A 20,943-nucleotide genomic window follows, 5' to 3' on the forward strand; every position below is an offset into this window, starting at 1 on the left:
TTTTTTAAATCTGAAATGCTTGCTGGATGAGTTCCTAACAGCCTTGAGTATATATTTAGTTTGCTCTTCACTTCTGCAATTATTTTTTTAAATTAGAAATAACAGGAAGTTATACAACTAATTCCAAACAATGAGAGACTCGATCTGTTCAAGTCAGCAAATCATTTGCCTTAGTTTTGTTACTACTCCTACTACACAACAGCTCATGTATCAAGCAGTAGAACAGTCAACACTAAGATGCTGTTATTTATACCAGCATCATAGTATAGAATCATTAAACAGTTTGGATTGCAAGGAAACTTAAAAGATCAGTTTATTCTAACTCCCTGATATGGGCAGGGATGCCTTCCACCAGACCAGGTTACTCCAAGCCCTATCCAACCTGGTCTTGAACACTTACCACTACTGTAACTAAGAATAACTCTCATACCACTAAAAATCAACCTTAAAATATATTTTGAGTGTATTTCCCTATAACAGAACACAATTGTGTTCATACAGGAATGTATATGCTACATATGTGAACCCAATTTTTATAGAAACAGCAGTTACCACGTTTATTTAACCAGGTAACATCTCAAGTCTTTGGACAAGACATCCTCATTACAGCTGGAAGAACTAATCCAAGACAGTATTCCACATTAAATATTTGCTCAGCAGTTGCAGGAGAGATGCCTTACCCCCATGGCTCTCCCAGTCTGGACTATATGGAATTGTTTTGGATAAACACATTCTGATCTTGTGAAGCCAAACAACGACATGCATAGATATTTCTTTCCTTTAAGTTAGATTCCAGCTTGCAGACAGCAAGGAATTTAAATACAGCAAAGGGTTCTAGAACTACTGGCCTTCTCTGTGTCAGGAAGTGCTTGGTGCTACCACAGCTTCCAACAGCCATTTGGTTTTTGCACAAGCAGTGATTCCAGGAGCCCTGTGTGAAGCAAAGTACACCAATAAAGTGCTGTTTTGATGATAAAATCATTTATTTAGACACTTTCACCAGTGCAGGACATTGGTCACAGACCACAAACCTTCACTGCTCTGATCAAAACAGAAAGTAACAAAGTCAATGCTGTAAAATGGGACAGAGGCCTAAAATGCTCAAGGCATGTGGCTCTGAGCTACGGGCTCAAAGCACTCTGCAGTCACAGTGTGCAGAAAACATTTATAAAAAAACTAAACCAGGAACTTTTTGTTTTCATATTCTCAAATTTTATTGAGCAGAAATGTTTGAGGATAGTTTATTGCTTTTACCGGCCACTCTAAAATGGGCCTCCAGCCAGCTAGGTCTTTAAAATATGTCTATATCTCTGGTTTTAAAACAACACTAAGGAAGTTGTATAACTTTTACACTGGAGTCTGAGAGACTTAGCAGCAAAAGCGACAGGTTTCAGCTCGAACACAGGCACTCTGCAAGGTACAGGCACCATTTTTGCAACAGTACCTGTTGCACTCGGTATTGATTCTAATGCAGGGAAGGGATCCATAAGAGTTAATCAACAGGTGTTTAACTCATGGCAAATACCAGGAGACTGAAATTCAGGTGTACCAGAATTCAAACTCTGTATTTATCAGCTGAGGGATGACTTTGGTGCTCTATTTGTAAAGTATTAACACCTTCAGCTGAGCAGTTTTCTTCCTAGGCTCCACCTTCACTATCAACCGTTAAAGGGGGAAATTGACCAGAAAGTTTATAAACAAGTCAATTACAAAACATACTTGTATGTTATCTGTAAACAGCAAGGTGTTTACAGTATATTGAGAACGACCCTCACTTTTTTATATACACACAAACCCAAAAAATCAGCACTGATTTAAAATCCTATCTGCCCTTAATTGACTTGTGCCACCTGGATTCACAGCATTTAAACTGACTTTACTACACCTAGACTTTCAAGAAGGGGGAAAGATGAGGCAAGAATACACTCTACATGAGGTCTTGAAAACCTCAATTAAAATTCAACATTGTACTTTGTATAGAGGCTCTTTACATAAAAACCCCGTCATTGTTAAGATTTAAGGTTAACCAGGTTAATAGAGTCCAATAAAATAGCTCTACTGAATTATGCCAAGCCATTGTTATAACCAACATTAAAATCTGCTACTCGACTTTACCTATTGGGCTCAACTCTGAACCATCAATTATGCTTCAAACTCTTTCCTGTACCTCTTACAAAAAAAAAAAAGTGCATGCTTTTGCACCTTAAAAGGTTTCTTTTCCCCAGTCTGCTACTCCAGTCATGTGTTAAAAGATTTGTGCAGACCTGCCAAGTCCCATTCATCCCCGACACACTTTCCTAAAGTTGGGATGCGTTTGCAAAGTATATTTAAGCAGCTCTTGTGCAAAGCATTCGTCCCATGGCATTCTTAGCTTAAAATAACAAAACCAACATCCTGAAACCCACACATTTTGTAAAAGCAAAGTGTTTTTAAAGTTTTTGTTTCCCTTCTTCTATAAATCTTGACGCTATGCCAAAACTAAGGGTGCAGTTTTTCCATATAACTCCACCAGCAGAACTGTTTATATGTATTACCATCCTAATTTTGACACTTGGACTCAAACCGGGTGCAGATTTTGCCCCTCCCTTTAACCGCTCACAGACAGCAGTTAAAGTGCGCGCTGCCCTGCACACCTTGTGTGCCAAAACAAAAGGGCAGAGCGGCTGTAGGAAACAACCTCCCCATTCCGCTCTGAAAGGCCGGGCCCGGCGGTGGCTGCGGCTCCCTGGGGGGCTAGGCCCGGCCAGGCCGCGCTGCCCGCCCGCCGCAGGGCCCGCACAGCCCCGCACGGGGCCCGCAGAGCTTCAGCCGCAGCCCCGGCCAGGGCCCGCACTGCCCCGCACAGCCCCGGCAGCCTCAGCCGCAGCCCTGCCCGCCCCGCCAGCCGGCAGCCATGTTCGAGCGGCGGCAGGCGGCCCCGCGCTCCCCGGGGAGCGCCCGCTGAGGGCACGCCGAGGCCGGGCTGCCCCGGCCAGCCGCGGCCGCAGGTGCCGGGAGCCGCGGCGGGCGGAGCCGGCTCCTCTGCCTCCCCTCGGTTCCCCCCGCCCAGCGCGGCGGAGCTCACCCGGAGCCCCCTCTGCACCGCCGGCCCTGCTGCCGAGCGCCCGCCCCGCTGACCCCTTCCCTCCCCCCGGCTGGCGCGGGCGGCCCCGCTCCTCACCCCACCCCGAGGGCGCTCACCTCCTCCTCCTCTTCCTCCTCCTCCTCACTCCCTCCTGGAGACCGTCGGCACCGACGCGCCGGCGTCCCGGCCCCTCCCTCAGCTCAGCGCCGGCCCCCCCTTCCGCCCCGCCGCCCGGGGACCCTCCCTGCCCGCGGGGACAGCGGCACGGCCCGGGGCTCCGCCGGGGACAGCCCGGCTGCCGGGGGTGAGCCGAGAAGGAAGCCGGAGCCAAGTAATGCACCGGGAAACAAGCTGTGCGAGGAGAGCGATGAGCCCCTTTGCGAGAGTTTTGGGAGTAGGGAGAGGTGGGAGGAATGAATAATAAGGAGTTGTGCACCAGGTGGGCTAAATAAAAACAATTAGAAAGGAGATGGTGTTCTGGGAGAAGCAGCTGAAAAGAGTGACAATCAGGGCTGTTGCCAGTTAGATATGAGTAGGAGGTGTGTGTTTTTCCCTATCTTAAGCCTTTTCAGGTGGTGCAGCTCCTGGGAGAGGCTGAGCAGGTGTTCTTGTGGAATCATCAAAGGTTCGCAAATGGTGTGGGTTAGGAGACCTTAAAGACCACCTTGATCCAACCCCTGGCATGGCCAGGAACACCTGCTAGTAGACCAGGTTGCTCCTAGCACGGTCCAGCCTGGCCTTGAACACTTCTAGGAATGGGGCAGACACAACTTCGCTGGGCAACTTTCCAGTTTCTTACCACCTTTCCAGCACAGAATTTTTTCTTGATATATAACCTAAACCTGCTCTCTTTGAGTTTGAACCTGTTCCCCCCCTGTCACAACATGGTCTTGTAAATTGTCTTGCCCCATTTTTCCTGTAAGTTCCGTTCAGGCACTGGAAGGTCACAATTAAGTCACCCTGAAGCCTTCTCTTTTCAGGCTGAACAATCCCAATTCTCTCAGCCTTGTCTCACTGGGGAGGTGCTGCAGCTCTCTGATCAGCTTGGTGGCCTCCTTTGGAGGTGTAACTGTTACAAGCAGGTGTATCAACCTTTTTTTTGGCAGCAGTGAGTGACAAACCTTCCCAGCAAAACTGTTGTAGAGGAGAAATGTTTTGTCACGCTGACTCAGTTTAGCATTGTGTTATCTGTGGTATGTAGACAGAAACATTTTTAATTTTTTTTTTAATAGGAAGTGAAAATGAGTAACACTTAATGAAGTGACGAAGCAGAATTTCCAAGGAGTACAGCTGTGAGAAGCAGCAACACCAGTAACTTGAGGAATTACGTATTTTTTTTCCTACTCTGGCTAATCAGGGATTATGAAAGAGCAACAAGAAGGCTGATTTGCATGAGAAATACTCTTAGGATAATACAGTGTTTTGTTTCACAAATTTTTGGGTTCAAAAATCCTAGTAAAGTTGTTTTCCAATAGCTTCCCACTGTCCTGCACCTCTGAATTCCTGACGCTGCCAAGCTATGGAACTGTGAAAACGTCCCAAGACAGACAGTTCTTCATGGGTTCTACCTAGGCAGAAGTGGTAAGGCCTGAAAATCTTTTAATATTTATCATGCACACTATAAATAATTTTATAAGGTCGTGTCTTTCAGACACAGTGACACATGAGAAGACCTCCAGTCCCACTGAATAATTTGCCTCTGGCATGTGCTGGAACGCAGACAAACAGGATGTTTTATCCCCAGTTTATGGATAGAAAAATTGAGGCAAGGAAGTGAAGGCATTTATTTCCAAGTGTAGAAGTGCTCATTTGTAAGCAGGCAATTTAGGCTTGAACTTTTTTTTCCCCTTTTTTTTGAGGAAAAGGACCGTGTATATACAGTTCCCATTGAAACTACACTTGAGGCACCCAAGCAGAAAGACTTTGGCCATACTCTTTTGGGGTCCCGCAGCCCTAATCCCATGTTCTAATTGGCCAGTAATCTGTGGACAGATATTGTAACAGTTCCTTTAGAATATTTTTCTACTTCTCACTCATTTGCATACTAATGGCATAAAAATAGGCACTTCCTGCCAGTAATTAGTTGGAGCCCAGAATTTAAAGAAAGAAAAACACCACAGCATTATGGTAGACGGATGGTACTGAGGAAGCTGCAAAAAAGAGTCACTACTCTGGTGCTCAGAAAGTGCCTTTAATTTAGAGTTCAAGGCTGGCAACTCTGTTACCTCTGTGTGACAGGGATTAACTGTTTGCTTGGCCTAATAACTTTGCCTCTAATGAGCCCTCTAACTTTTTTCATGGCAAATCACTCGATCTGTCCTGCACCCAGGCTCGCTGCTGTAAAGTGTTTTTCTTTTTTTGCCTATTTCCCAGAAGGAATAATGCTAGCGGTGAAGTGTGTGAGTGGAGTTCCTTGTGGATCACCATGACTCAGACCAGCACAGAGGCTGCTCAAAGGTTCTTCACCTAATGAGGCACTGTGATAATCATACCACATCAAGTCATGTGAAGTTCTAGGTTAAGAGAGCCCTTTAGGAGCTGGGTTTAAATATGGGATTATTTGACTTCTCACATGTAGGCCACAGACTTGAGAGCAAACCAAGTTGGTGATAGCTGGAAATTTGCCTCTTCTGATATAGCAACATGGGTAGCTTTGGGTTTACACATCATAGAAGCATGGAACAGTTTGAGTTGGATAGGAGCTTAAAGGTCATCCAGTTCCATGTAACTTCAGTGAGACAGTGAAAATTTCTTTTGCTGCTTTCATTCCCCTAACTTCTGGCAATCCTCAGTACCTGGAGCTCCTGGAGTGGGTCCGGCAGAGCCTACAAGCATGACTGAGGGGCTGAAGCATCTCTCTTACAAAGAAAGGCTGAGGAAGCTGGGGCTGTTCAGCCTGGAGAAGAAATGGCTGAGAGGAGACCTCATCAATGTCTGTCAGTGTCTGTCAGTGTAGGGGTCAGAGCATGGACCAGGCTATGCTCCATGAGGCCCAGCACAAGGAGCAGGAACTGATCCCAGGAAGTTCTAGCTGAGTATGAGGAAGAACTTCTTCCCTGGGCAGTGGTCAAGCACTGGAGAGAGAGACCAGAGAGGGTGTGGAGACTTCCTCACTGGGGATATCCCAGGCCCTTGTCCAAAGTCCCTCTCCAGCTCTCCTGGAGCCCCTTTAGGCACTGGAAGGGGCTGTAAGGTCTCCTTGGAGCCTTCTCTTCTCCAGGCTGAACAGCCCAGCTCTCTCCATTTCTGGAGATGCTCCACCTTTCTTACACCTTTTTATTTCTCCTTCCCTCCATCCATCCCACTTTGTTGCTAATCTTAATGTCAAGCATGTGCCAAACTCTCTATTACATTGTGCTGAACTTAGGAGTGAAATTGTGTCGCTTTTTTTTTATCTTGAAAAGCAAATCTTGTGAAGCTTGTATCCAGCAGAACTACAGTGCCAGAAAGTATTTTCCTGAAAACTTTGAGACTGTAGCTTATTAAAGCACAGATCCTTAAGATGATTGGGTCTATTCCATTAGTAGATTTATAAAGTGTGCAGACTGGATAAACAACAGTGACAGCTTGGGGAAGTGTATGCACCTGTTTATTAAAAAGACGTTAACAAGGGCAAATCTAAAATAAGAACATGTACCACAACCCAATTTTCAGCAAATTTTTATGCATGCCTACACTTAAGGTTACCAATGTTATTGGCAATTTCTCTCTCTCTTTTCTCTCTCAGAAGTACACGGCAACTGATGAGCACGGAGCATCTGTGGCAAAGGAAAAAAACACCGTCTTCAAATTTTGAGGAGCAAACATGACCCTTTCTTTTTCTACTGTTTTCCACCCACATTCGGTTAGTGTGAGAGAAGAAAGAAAATTAAAAAAAAAAAAAAAAAAAAAGCAGAAATATTTTCTTTGCAGGGAAGGACCGAAGAATGTATTGTTCTCTCATTCACAAGCAAGCGCTTTCATCACCTCTACTTTCATTTTGCTCTACATCATAAGTGACAGCGAGTTTTCTATATTTTGCTGGTATAACTTAGAAGAGGTCACGATTCTAAAAGTTCTCCTGCAGAACTGAGTCTTCTGTTTGGATGTATGCAAATTCTTCAGCGCTTATGCCACTTGTACTTTGCAGATAGGTATAAGCATATGCAAAAATGGAGATTATATGTGTACATGCAAGTTTTCAGAATTAATCAACCAAGAATGTACAAAAACTACAAATGCTTTGCTGAAATTTGGCTCAAAATAGATTTATGAATTAGCCTGCTATAACAGCTTTCACTCAAGGTTGCTAAACACACTCCATTTTTATAAATAATTAATAACTTATAAGATTTGCATGATGATGGGGCTTGGAGCAACCTGGTCTAGTGGAAGGTGTCCCTGCCCTTGTCAGGGGGGCTGGAAGGAGATAGTATTTAAGGTCCCTTCTAACTGAAACCATTCTATGATTCTATGGTAATGCTATTGCCCCAGAATGGCATTTGACCAATATATCCCAGTCTTGGGAGGACCTGTTGGTACTTATGTCTATTCACAATTGCTGTAGTGGTGTTTTTTATAAGTATTAAATGCTGCCAGCCTGGAGTCCCTCCAGGATTAGATCTCAATCCCCAAAGATATGTAAGTGCTACCACTTCCTTTTTAGAGATTGAAAACAGGAAACTGCATGGGTTAATAACAGAGTAAATTATTAAAATTTAGGCTCCAAACCTGTCAAGTGTATTGCAAGCACAGTCACAAACCCTTCTTGGAGTCACCTTCATGTCAGTAGTTGATGTGAACATGTTTGAAGAAGAATCAAAGCTCTGGACTTGACTGAGTCCTGTATTTCAATGTATGGCCAGGGTATAGTAAACATCCCTCAAACACATTTGATTATTTCTGTTATTATGAACTGAAGCAAAGGGTCCTTGAACATTTCTCACAATTCAGCAGGCAAAAAAAAAAGCAATGTTTTACTTCAGTCTACCTTTTACTAGAGCTGGGTACAATAGGATGTGATTATTTTAGGAACATTAAAAATATCTACTATCTTCCTCCCATGCTAGGTAGAATAGTAGTCTGAAGTAGTTTTGCTTTGTAATTTTCTAAAACGAAGAATTCTGACTTAACCAAACCTCTTCAGAAGGAAACTGGCTGATATTATCTTACTTCCCTCTTTTCTTATTGTGGAATTGTTGAGAGAATGCCAGTTGTTGCTACTTGTCATCACAACTTTCTAGTCCATATTATTGCTCGTTAGAGGCAATAAATATTAACCAGCAGACTACTTAAAAACTGAGCAGTGTGCAGAATTTGAGTGTGTAGGTAATAACATGAAGACATTGTAAATCTGGGTTTGCATTCATTATTTAATTGCACACACCCATAAATCCTACCTTCTGAAAAACAATTCTCCTTTATTTGTCTTCATGATATTTGTCCAGCAATTTTTTTAAGATTTTTTTATTTCTTGGATGTTAAGCTGTACAAGGGAATGAACATCTCTACTCGTTTCAGGATTGCAGCAACTCATGAACACAAGGTATTGCCAAAGTGAGAAAACTGGGGATTGCAGGATGAAATACCAAGGATGATGATCACTGAGGTACTTTTGGCTCCAAACAGGCCTGTTTTGTCCCACAGGCACAGTAATAGAAGTGTGCAAGGTGCCATGTTTGCTGAACTGGGTGAAGGGATGCCGAGGCTGGTCCTGCAGACAATGGGAGTTTTGAGGGATGTGCACAGGTTTGAGAGCTGCATGAGGCTCACTTGCTCTGCTAGTGATGAGCTCATGTGCAGCTGATTCCTTTCTGGGGGACACTTGGATTCTGGGTTTCAAAGGGGACCCTTCCAGTATTCCTAATAATTTTTTTGGCTACAAAGCCTGGCAATCATATAGTTGTTGGGGACTCTGCCATCAAAGAGTGTAACCTAAAGAGCTGCAGCAAATGACTTCATGCCACTGCTGCCCACTACTCAAAAAAACAGTGGTACAAATATACCCCCCCAAAAAAAAAAAAAAAATCAAGCTCTCTGAGCAGATTAACAAAGCTGTTTGCTATTATGGACAAAAGCTGCAGGGAAAAAAAAAAAAGAAGAGGAAATGGGCTGTATTACTGTGAGTTGGCACAGAAATGAAATACCAGGCTGCAATTTATGTATAGTAATTGTTCACGAAGTATTCTTTGGGTTTTGATAGTGACTCATTGTGTTCTTTCTGACCTTTGATGTACAGGATGGGCTGCTAGAAGACAGAGGAAGCCACAGTAAGAACATAAAACTTTATTAACTTAAGATTTTTGTTAGTTTGTTTGCTTTTTTTTATTATTGCCCACTGGTAGGTAGTATCTCTGGAAAAGACAAACAAAGGCATTTACCTTGAGTCCTCATGGGTTTTGCCATCTCTCCCAGGCTTTTGTAGTTGAACAAACAGTTGAAAAATAGCTTTGGTTTTAAAAAGGAAATTTGCTAAACAATTGGTTGCTGACGTTGATTACTGAGTTCTGAAAAATAAGATAACTGCTTGCAATACTATTGTGTTAGTAGCCCAGGTAATGAGCAGTATAAGCCCTGCTCTCATACAAGACACACAGAAAAGTTATCAAGAATATATTCTTCTGAGTGAATATTTTCTGTTTTAAAGAAAATTACGGAAAAAAGCTTCCACAGAGACATCAGAGTAAGACACAACAGACTCTTCAGCACCGTTAAGTTCCATTATGTAAATCCACAGTGATGTAAGCCAGACACTGTCAAGTTTGATACGCCCCAAATTTGACCTAATTAGCCATTTGGTTGTTACTTTTTTCAAAGCTTGTGCAACTCAGCTCGGTTCAGGATATAGATGCTAATTGAACACATAACCTACAGGTGCTAAAGAATTCCTACAAAGGAAGGACTATCCTATTAGGAATGCAAGTCAAGGCCTGGGGTCATCGGCTCAGATGGTGGGGATGGGAAAAGAAATCCCATCTACAGCTCTCTTCACATGACCATGTTATTTCCAGGAGTGAAATTCAAATTCAGAGTAAACCAACACAATCTAATAGAGATTTGCCAACTGAAGCCACTCAGGCTTCAGGGCAGGACCATTTCTTTAAGCTTTTAGAAAGCTGAGGCTCTATGATGTAAAGCCTGAAGTGGTTTACTCTACCCCCAGTAACAAAAACACCCCTTTGCAAGTCACAGCTGAAATTTTCTCTCATTCGTAGACCCACCATGTGATTTGTAGGTGTCTGCACGCTGCCGCATGACTTGTTTCAGCTTTACCTTTCACCTTTCCCTTCTCTGTCCATGTTCCCCCAGCCTGGGATCACCACCTTTACACTCAAGTCCTCTTCCCACCCACTTGCCAAGCAGGAGGGCAGTAACCTTTTGTCGTGACTACACCGTGGCCCAGATGCTGCAATGTAAACACTCTATCTCTTCTGCTGTTTCCCCACAATCCCCTAACCTAAATGAAACGAGATAAAAAGAGCTGCACAGCCTCTGAGTTTCCTGGCTTTTATCTTTTTATACCAAAGCCTTTGTGTTAATTTTGCATAGCTATTTTTACATGAGGAATAATATCCTGAATTTCTGCTATCACGTGCACTTAAGAATCCCACCTCACCATCCTCAAGTCATCTGGCAACCTGATAGTGTTTCCTGCTCCTTCCCTCACATCAGCGCTGCAGAGAGCTTTGCTAAAAGTTTCACATCTGAAAAAAGCAGATGATTTGGCAACACCTTCGTATAGATTTTTTTTTTCCTTAAAGAAGTGTGCCTGTCTTTGAGTAAACTTTTCTTTCCAACTGTTCTTTTTTGTCAGCTTGCCAGCTCAACTTCTAGTATTGTTCTGCAGAGATTGCTGTAAGGAAAAATGAAAGAGAAGAGAAAGGTAGAGAACTGGGGGAAAGGGAAAAAGGGTTCAGAGGGCATTTAAAGCCTGGGGAGCCTAGCATGGAAAGGGAGATAGGCTTAGGAAACAGGGAATAAAATGGTGGAATGAGAGATAAAACAAAAACATAAAGGATAAGGGATTAGAGAGATAAGGAGTTCAAGAGATGAAATGTGAATAAAGGAAAACAAGAAAAATAAGGATGAAAGGAAAGAAGTGACAGGAGTAAGACATGTAAACAATTAACTAGGAAAATATTCTGTTTATTTTAGTGAAAGAAAATTATAGTATCTTTATTATTCTCTGGTTTACTTGTTCAGAGGAATTTTTCAAACTAAGAGCTGACACTTGGGTAGTATTACTGAACAATGATAAATGTAAGCCTTCCAGTTCTTGAATTAACCCATTCTGAATTTAATTAATATTATATTCAGACAGCTAAAGTTTGGGTACAAAAAACAATAAAAATATTATTAACTGAAATACAAAGTGCAGATCTGGAAGAACTCTTCCCAATATTTGCAGTTAAATCCATCAGCTCATTGGTATCACTCCAGAACAGAGTGGCACACTGCAGATTAATACCAGAGCTGAAGGGAGCAAAAATATTTAAAATCAGTGCTGGGTTCAAGTTTCAGCATTGCCCACTGACCAGGAGAAAATTGCTCAAAATTGTGAAAGTATTTAAAAATATTTTTTCCCCCACAAGGATATTTAGCATAAAGTGTTATCCGGTCTCAGTTTCTGCCTGAGCTGTTCTCATAGGTCACATAATGTGGTGGGACCCAGATAATATTGCTTGTTTTCCCTGATTATTTGAGCACATATCATCAGGAAGCTGATTTTTTTTCAAACCCACACTGGTTTTTGGGGTTTTTTTCACAGAAAGGCTACATACACCTACAGGTCTAAAGGCATCATCAAAAAACCCAAACAAAAAACCCAAACAAAAAACCCAACAGTTCTTGTGCTTGACTCTAACTAGAAGTCACCAAACATCTTCACGAAGTCAAGCCATCATCTCTCCCTTTCCAATACCCTTAAACTTGCATAAAATAGTTCAGATCTATAAAGGAAAATACTCCTTGAGGTCAGTTAATTGACATAAAATTTTTTTCAGCCCATGCAGCTCCAAAGGGTTCTGAACAGGTCTCAGGCTGTGGTGACAGTGTCTGAAGACACAATCAAGGTGCTGCACATCCCTTTTCCTCATACTTGATAGAACAATCTCCCAACAGGGTTTCTTCCCCCAGAGCATCCACAGAGAAAAGAAAATGAAGTCTGTAATGATTGCCAGTCCCACTTCTGGTGCCATCCAGGCCTGTTAATTCTGTCAGAGGGAGAGGAATGTTGGATTTAAAGGTTTGCTTCAGTACAAATCATGAGTTAGTTGATGGAAAACTGGATTTACTTGAAAGCAGAAAAACCACATTAAAACAACCCTAAAACAACCTTGTTCCAACCCTGTGAGCCCAAATTGAGCAGCCTAAAGCACCTAAGAGCTGTAGGAAGCAGTTGTGTATTTACAGAAGGACCCAAGCCTTACGTCCTCTCCTGAAGTATTTGAAGTATTGCAATGAGAAACCACCAGTAACAAACAGCAATTTAAACATCCTAAATTACATTGTGTAAAGTCTCAGCCTGCCAAATGCCTGAATGAAAAAGGATGTGGAAGATGGGCTCTCCTTCATTCTAATTCAACCCAGATTCTGGGATTATCTGTTAAAAATAGGACATTTTCTATTCTCTAATAATAATAATTTTCCATAGACAGCTGTTGATGTGCCTATAGGTTCACAATAGCTCTTTTTGCAGTGGATTGTAATAACAACTTCTTCAACTCTGTCTTTGAATTCAGAGCTGTACAAGCTATTCACAGCGAGCACTTTAATCAGTGAATTTCAGCTTTTATTCTGACTTTGGATTGTTATAAATGCTGCACGCAGACATTTGATATAAATAAACTTTGCCCCAGTGATTTGTTCACAACATGTTTTCGCAGCAGAGTTTCAATATCCATTATTACCATTGCACAACTGCTCACCTTGGCTGACCAGGGTTGTTTGTTCTGGGAAAGGAGCAGTCACCAAGAGGAAATCCATGTCGTGGGGCCGTGATGGTCCGATGGATAAGGTGTGCACAGTTTAACTTAGGAGGAGCAAGATCACAAGACTAAAGAGATTTTTAGGACTATTTTAATATTTCCGTTCCTGTTCCCTTGACTCAGACCTTGCTTGTAACATCGCTAGGAGAACAAAGAGGCCACTTGAATGTTATAGGCTGAGGTCAAATTGAAAATTAATGATCTCTTATCACATTCAGACAAAGCTCCAGCTGCAAAGGGTGGGGTTGGGTGCTTTTCTGGTTTATTTAATAGCCACTGAATCAGGGCTCTGAACAGGGTTTGCCTAGTTAGAGCTGCAAAAGATGAGCTCACATGCCATTTTCCAAGTCCTTCAGACGTGCCCATGCCAGACCCTGGCCTGGCAATCCTTCACATGGCTGGTATCTTCCAGGAGAGCAAACGGAGTGCAAGTTTAATATCTTAATGAAACAAATGTCAGGCATTTGTTTTATATGAATAAAACATCTTTGGCATAAACCACGGTGAAAAACAAATTCCAAAAAGGTTGTAAATCAGAATTCAGCTTTCAGGGCGCTAAAATGTGTGTGTGAAAAATTATGCTGAAGAGCCAGCTCTATCTAAACTAAATCGTTTGGCAATGCCCTGTCAGCGCGGGAGAAAATGGATGTAATGTGCACATATGCACAAGGAGTGACTCAGAATGATGTACAAGTGTTACTGTATCTACTCCAAAAGAAATACCTGGAAGTCAGGAAATACGGCTCCACGGTTCAGCAGATTTTTCTGAGGATAGATGTTCTGGTTTTGAAACTCTGGTTTTTCCCCAGAGTGCTGTAAAGATGTCTCATGCAAACAAATACAGTCTGGGTCAACCGATATCTCTGGGACTATTGCACAAACTATAGTTTTATTTGGTATTTATGGGAGAAGAGTTTCAGGAGAGAAACATGCCTGCTGGCAGCTTAAGGACCAAACAGTAGATTGATATCCGCAGGTCCTGGAGCAAGACCTGCAGCCTAAACACACAAACATTAATCTATATGTAAGTCCAGGCATTTCCTTAAGTAGTCACGACAGCTTAATTGCCTATGAATATTCATATGAATGAGTTTTGTTTGGAAGAAAGGCAGCAATCTCGAATACTTGTACCAATCTCTATTCAAGCGTAGAAATCATCTGAAGTCTCTGGTTTCCTGTTTATAAGAGTTTGGGCTGCCCAGACAAAACACAGCAGCAGGAACAATAGCACAGGGCTCGGATGACTCTTACGGCACCTCTGAGACGACCGGGTTGTGTCAGCTGAAGGTAACATCACTCCGACTTACAATCCTAGTGCTGGAGCTGGGAGCCTCAGGATGACCTGGTGTGTGTTTGTAAAGTCAGTGCTCCAATTCAGCATGAAATGGCACCACAGAGAATTAACAATGGCTTCAGTTGGAATAGACCCTTAAAGGCCATCTAGTCCTGCCATGAGCAGGGACACTTTCCACTAGACCAGGTTGCTCCAAACCTGATCCAAACTGGCTTTGAACTCTTCTAGGGGTGGAGCATCCACGGTTTCTCTGGCCAACCTGTGCCAGGGCCTCACCACATCCACAGCCAAGGATTTCTTCTTAATGTCTACCTTGAATCTACCTTCCTTTAATTTAAAGCCATTTTCCTTTTGCCTGTCATTACAGACCCTACCAAAACATCTGCTCCTATTTTCATATAAGCCACTTATAAGCACTGCAAGGCTCCACCTCTACCCATCCCATTACCCTACTCTATTTTATAGTTTATCTGCACCAGCTGAAACACAACCTTGGGGCAGCTACTGTCAGACTATTGGTCCTCAAGGGGGTTTGCTGGCATAGCCTGCCCTTTGGAACCCTTCCAGGAGGGAAAAACATATTTTCCCAAAGACAGTGTTGGGCCCTTGCGTTCATTTGCTGGAAGGAAGTCCAGCTCTGTCAGGTAGAGTGATTGAGGTTTCTTGGAAAACGCCGATGAGGAGGCTTGCGATGAGAAGGCAGAGAAATGATGGAGGACCTTGCCAGAACAGCAGATCAGCTATAACTCTCTTGGTCACCATGGTGAAGAGGGAATTCAGCTCAAACAGAGCAGCAGACTGTCTCCTGCTCACTAGACTGTGATGCTCGGGTTCATCCTACTGAAGGGCATCTGTGAGACAGTGCTGAGCACCACTCAGGAGCTCTTACGTAGTAGGTTTCAGTGCTGGCAAATGTTTTCAATTTTTTTCTGAAGTGCCATTTATATCTGACTTTCCCATGTTCTTCCCTGCTGCTACCCCAATGTAAACAGTGCGGGGTCATACAGGAACCACTCTCCCTCTTTCCAAAATGGTAATGCTGGGGATCTGAGGATGACTAATCTCTCCTGTTTACAGTCTGCTAGCTGTTTGAATCCTAACATAACTTAGATGACAGGGTTTGGGAGACTGGAGAATTACATGTTGCCAAGCTACTAAGGAAAATCTTAAAAAAAAAAAAAAAGACCCAAAAAAAAAGACTTTTCATGAAGTGTCTGGTAATTTGCCTCATTCCCTGAAACATCACAGCCTGTAGTTCTCATACCCTGCTCTTCCCTCTGTGTTTAAGAAATGTCTGATGTATTCACCTTACCCATCTGGGACCTGAGACCAATTTCCAAGATGCCTACAAGAAGATGAAGGAAGAAGATATAGTAATTTGATCATACCCTGGACTCACTAACCTATAAACAGCTGTGTTGGTATAAGAGATTTCCTACAGAAATTCCCAACTTGGGTGTCTAGTCCCTTCTCCACACCTGTAGCACCTATATATAGCTATATAAGCCTCATACATATGTTTATATATATATGTATATATATATATTTAAACCCAGCTGCATGTTCACTTACTGCATTCAAAGCTGTCCAGTGAGGCCTTAAATTATCTCTTTAAAAATCCTATTGCAGTTCTATACCACTTATTTCAGCCTGCATTTAAGCCCATTAAATAAATCAGAGAAGATACACAATTCCACAAGTCCTTTTAATCACAAGAAAGATACAGGCAGAAAATGGTTGTCTGTCTATAAACTCAAGCTGAAGAAGTTATATCAGAAATGAGGTGTAAATTTTTAAGATTGCACATAATTCAGCTGTTAGAACAATTTAACATTTGGATACTGCACATGGGATGTGGGATAATTTTTGTCACTTGAAGTCTTTGAAATTGGAAAACTTCCTAGAAGATATGTTCCAAGTCAACCACAAGTGACTGAGCTGCAGACTCAATAAGTCAAAATTGAGGTGGATTGTGTGAATGTCTGTGATCCACTCCACACAGGATGGGAGGCTGGAGAACTGTGATGGCCTCAGAATCTATGAAAATATTTTGTCTTTTCTGCTTGGTGTTTCAAAAGGAGCTGTCATAGCTCAATCAGTTAATAAAAGATGAAAAAGGTGCAGCAAATAAAACTGCAGTCAGTTAAAGATTGAAGGTAGAAGGTGGATATATCCTAAAAAAGATGAGGTGAATTATAGCAATTAAAGAGAATGATACTGATAAATTAAATAATGAATCACATTCCAAAGTTGATAAAATTTTTATATTAGATTCAACACATGAAATAAAAGAAGAATTCAAATAGCTATGGAAGAACATAAATACCCAATTTGAAAATATATTCAGCCAAGCAGCTGTCATAGTAACCTTTGCAAATAAAAGTGTTATAGAGGAACTTTACCAGGGAGTACGACACTAAGTGGTGTATTACTTCAGAAATCTGGCACTATTACTCATCTTAAACAGGAGAGATTTGACAAGAATGGGAAAATTCAGCTGTGCCAGCCTAGCAGGTGTGTGGGAAAGAAGGTTTTCAAAGCAAAGCCCACAGTGCTCTTCAACGCTGTGCCCTTTTGGAGCTCACTGGAATGAGTTTTAGCTAATGGCATCTATTTTGTACCAGCCAGTGACTTAGCAAGTGATCTTTTGACTCATTTCTGGAAAAATTACGTGGATGTTAGTGGAAGTTGTTAGTGGAATAAGATCTTTCCTAGATTATACTTGTCATGGATTTTTTTTTTTTGCATAGTAAAGTAAAGAGTGTTTTGTGAATGATTGCTTGATTAATGCCAATATATTACTGAATAATATAGAAACATGGTCACATAATTTTCATAAAACTGCAGAATGCCAGGATGGTTTGGGTTGGAAAGGACCTTAAAGCCCATCCAGTGCCACCCCTGCCACCTCACCATCCTCACAGGGAGCACTTTCCCCTCAATATCCCATCTAACTCTGCCCTTTGGCAGGGTGAAGCCATTTCCCCTTATTCTGCCATTCCATTCCCTTGTTCAAAGTCCCTTTCCAGCTCCCTTGGAGTTCCTGTAGGTACTGGAATATGAAGAATATGTAGAGGAGATACAGGCAAATTAAGCTGAAAAGAGACTTTAGCTACACTGTCATGTTTAAAAGCTAAACCAGGCCTTGTCTTGTCTCCATCTGTGCATGGGAATGAAAAGGCAGAAAAATCTGCCTCTCTCTAGGAAATTATTCCAACTGCTGCCTGTGGTATTGTTATCAGAAAATGGAAAACTTGTTGCAGTAGGAACCAAGGAGCTGCTGACTGCAAAGGTTTGGGCTCATGTCACAGAGCTGCTCAGACAGGCACTGCTGGAAGCAGAGGTGGGCAGATCTGATAGCCAGAGATGCTTCTGAAATTAATAATCATCACTTAATCCAGATACTCAAAGGCAAGAAAAGCCAATTTTCCCTCAGCACCTTTCCAGGGCAAGAAGGAAATTTTGCAAAGCAAGAGTTTACATCCAAAATGAGCAAAACAATTAAGGGGAAAGGAAAATTGTGTTTCTGCTGAAAGGTGCAATGGTAAGACACTTAACTAGGAAAGAAATACCTACATTCAAAGTATTGCATTTTGTTACATCCAATGGAAGAGTATCCTCTCTGGAAGCTGGTCCTGCTCTCACCATCCTCTTTTGCTCTCTGTGCTCTCTGTGCTGCCTTATTGCTTGTTGTGAAAATTGCTGAAGTTTCAGGAATGCATTCATGCAGGTCCATCTCCTGTTTCTAACAGAAAATTCTGATAAGTTTGGTAAAATGACTGGCAGTTACTCCCACAATTTTTTTTCTCTATCTCTGGTCTTAATACTGAAATTGCATCTTAACTTTTAACTGTAATATGAAATCTAAGCCTTTAGCAGATTACAAGGTTAGAGCTTCTCTAATACCTGCCCTCACATCCTATACCACTTGGTCTTCTTCTTACCAGAGGTCATTTTGGCTTATTTTATGTTGTGGCCCAGAGATTTTTTTATGCCATTAAAAAAAATCTCAACTCTTCAAACTCATCAAGGCTGACTTTTACTCTGGTGTAAGGTACAGCTCCTTTTCCTTTTCTTTATCCTCTGTCAGAAGAGGCAAATATTGATCAATAACTTCTTCCAGATAATTTTTTCTACAGTTTTATTACACTTTGGTCAGTTGATAAAGATAACCACATTTCACTGCTTTGGTAACCTGAACGTCTTAATGTCAACCATCATCACACCTGGATAATGAGCAATCAGTTTTTAAATATGGCCTGACTCATTCTTCCTCTTATGATCTCCATTAAACTCTGGCAGAGAAATCCTTCCCAGATCTTCACTGCTGTTTCTGGCTCTTTTAAAGGGTTTTTTTTCTTCCTTGTGCATAATATCCTGTATATTCTAGTTCACGTGAGTTAAGGTTTGTAATTTTAAAAGGATTTCTTCCTTTAAACTTACTATTTCTTGAAACGTAGCCTCATCTTTAGCCCAGCATTGGCTGTAGAAAAAGCAGCCAGGTTGGAAGGAAATTAATATAGAAGTTAGAAGTAATTAAAATTCAGAGTTGGCTGGGCACTTGTGAAAAGTGCAGATGACTACCTGTGTCCACATATGCAGTGCATTTGTCTAAGTTACTGGTGTGTGAAAAGCAAGGAATGGAACAAAAGCTCCTCTTGCTGCCATAACTACAGCAGATGCTGCTGGATGCCTGCTGAAATCCAGAAATATGCTCTCTTCCTTTTACAGCAGCCTTGTCCTACCTCTTGTGCCCTTGATTTCAGACCTCTGACCTTGCATTTCTCCCAGCATCCTGTAACAAACAAATCCATGGACAAATAGGTGATCATGTAAGGATCCAAGTTATTTACAAGAGAAGATAATGGAGAAGATGCTGCTCAGAGATGCTCCATTCTTGTCAGTTTAAAATTCCCTATTTCTGCCTGAGTTTAATTAATAGCCTTATATTTAAGATGAAATGTGTTCAATTTGTGCACAGTGTAGGGACTGTCACACTACAAGATCAGTTATATACGTAGCAATACAATTATTATTCTGTGCTGACAAATGTACCGTGATATTGATAAAAAAGCAATAACTTCAATGTACATGTCAAAATCTGCCCCGGTGGCTTATTACAGATTGTTAGATGAACATAAATATCTAATGTTCAGCCTGTAATGTTCTTTTGTACCACGGCAGATGAAGGTATAGGCTGAAGAATTAATTTAAAACACGATACCAAGTCTCTGGTACTCACTGAGCCTAAGCTATGCCTTCACAAGCATTCATGGAGTATGGGTGACTGTTTGCCCACCTCAGGACCAGGCTGCAGGCAACTGCTGATGTCCAGCTACTTAAACCTCTTTAAGTGTCCCTGAGATCTTCTGCTTCTGGCCAAAATCCTCCAGCTTATCCATAATCACCTTTCCTTGTTTCCAAGGAGGGAGTGTGGCTCTGCAGGCTGCCTGGGCTGGGCTGTCCCAGAGCCACAGTGCAGGCTTCCCCTCAGAAGGAGTTGGCTGTGGGCTCAGTCAGAGCCTTTTATGAAAACAGCCTCTATCACATCGACACATTTGCTTATTTTTATGCCTCTTTTTGAAAGGAAAGGGAAATGGGGGGCACAGCCTCAGATAGGTCCTGTTTCCTCCTTCATTCATCAGCTTTCTTACCCGCATTTAGAAATGCAAGGAAGCCAGCTATGAACGATCTATTTTGGATTCACCCCAGATTAAAATAAACCCGTTTCTATGGCTGTGGAGTTGGTGAGGATGTCGAGAGGGACAGGGCTGAAGCACTGACAGAGGTGGTGACGACTCCAACTGCACCACAGGCTTGGACATCCCATGATCTGGCCAGGTAGAATCCACCCTCCTCTACCTTCTCACGAGAACATGACCACAAGGACTCCAGTTTGAGGATTTGTGGGGCAGAGGGGAGTTTCCCACCCACCTCAGCAGAGGAGAGGCTGATGTGTTTGTTTTGTTTTGTTTTCCAGTGCTTTGTACCTCTGCTTTGTGCAGAGGAAATGAAAGGTATAGTCAGTGATGGTAATGGTGATTTATTCTGGTGCTCAGGCTCTTTTTAAGGTCATCAGCTGCATGATCTCTTCACACAGTGCTTTCAGTTGATTATGAGTTTTTAGTGTTTTCCTGTTGGCCCTTTTTTCTTTTTTCACTTTTCTGTGTGTTCAGCTACATTTTTCCAATGAAAAATAACCACTGCAAGGAGTTTGCTCTCTTGCTTGTTGTAGAGTTCCAGTAAGATCAGCACCAGCATCAGCTTCCTTAGAAGGACATGGATGAACCTCATCCACATTCCTCTGGGGGAAACATTTCCCACCTTTTTATTCAGATGTGGCAGAGGAACAACTAAGAGGTCAGTACTCTATCTTCAATTAGCATTTTTGGATTTCAGCTGACTTCGTAATCAAGTCTGTACACAGAAGAAATTTGTTTCACTAATAAGCATTTTCCTGTGTAATAATACAAGTCTAATTTCTCAAAAAAAAAAAAAAAAAGGATTTCATTGTGAAAAAGAACATAAAGTTATCTTGCACCAACCTAATCATCCTTCTTTGCAATCCCACAAAGCAGGAAGGTTCAATTACATCTGTTCAACAGTGAAAGTCCACCAAA

General features: G+C 42.0%; 1 protein-coding gene and 1 long non-coding RNA gene across 5 annotated transcripts in view; one reads left to right on the forward strand and one right to left on the reverse strand.

The window, feature by feature from the left end:
• QTMAN (queuosine-tRNA mannosyltransferase) overlaps positions 1-3,240 on the reverse strand; it is a 197,184-nt gene extending 193,944 nt beyond the window's left edge. Inside the window, exon 1 of the mRNA XM_085067148.1 lies at positions 3,181-3,240. The gene's annotated coding sequence lies outside the window, so the exon portion shown is untranslated. The remainder of the gene's footprint in view (positions 1-3,180) is intronic.
• A 156-nt stretch (positions 3,241-3,396) lies between these two features.
• LOC146434936 (uncharacterized) lies at positions 3,397-12,734 on the forward strand. Of its 4 annotated transcripts, XR_014853550.1 has the most exons (6): positions 3,397-4,645; positions 5,438-6,000; positions 6,792-6,908; positions 9,282-9,312; positions 10,857-10,925; positions 12,046-12,734. It is a non-coding gene; the product is annotated as an uncharacterized LOC146434936 (long non-coding RNA). The 4 variants fall into 4 exon arrangements; XR_014853549.1 differs by lacking the exon at positions 10,857-10,925; XR_014853551.1 differs by lacking the exons at positions 9,282-9,312; positions 10,857-10,925; positions 12,046-12,734 and adding an exon at positions 8,529-9,275.
• The last annotated feature ends 8,209 nt before the right edge of the window (positions 12,735-20,943 follow it).

The sequence above is a fragment of the Lichenostomus cassidix genome, chromosome 7 (genome assembly GCF_008360975.1).
Source record: "Lichenostomus cassidix isolate B80296 chromosome 7, HeHo_3.0, whole genome shotgun sequence".
In the NCBI taxonomy this organism is placed as follows: Eukaryota; Metazoa; Chordata; class Aves; order Passeriformes; family Meliphagidae; genus Lichenostomus; species Lichenostomus cassidix.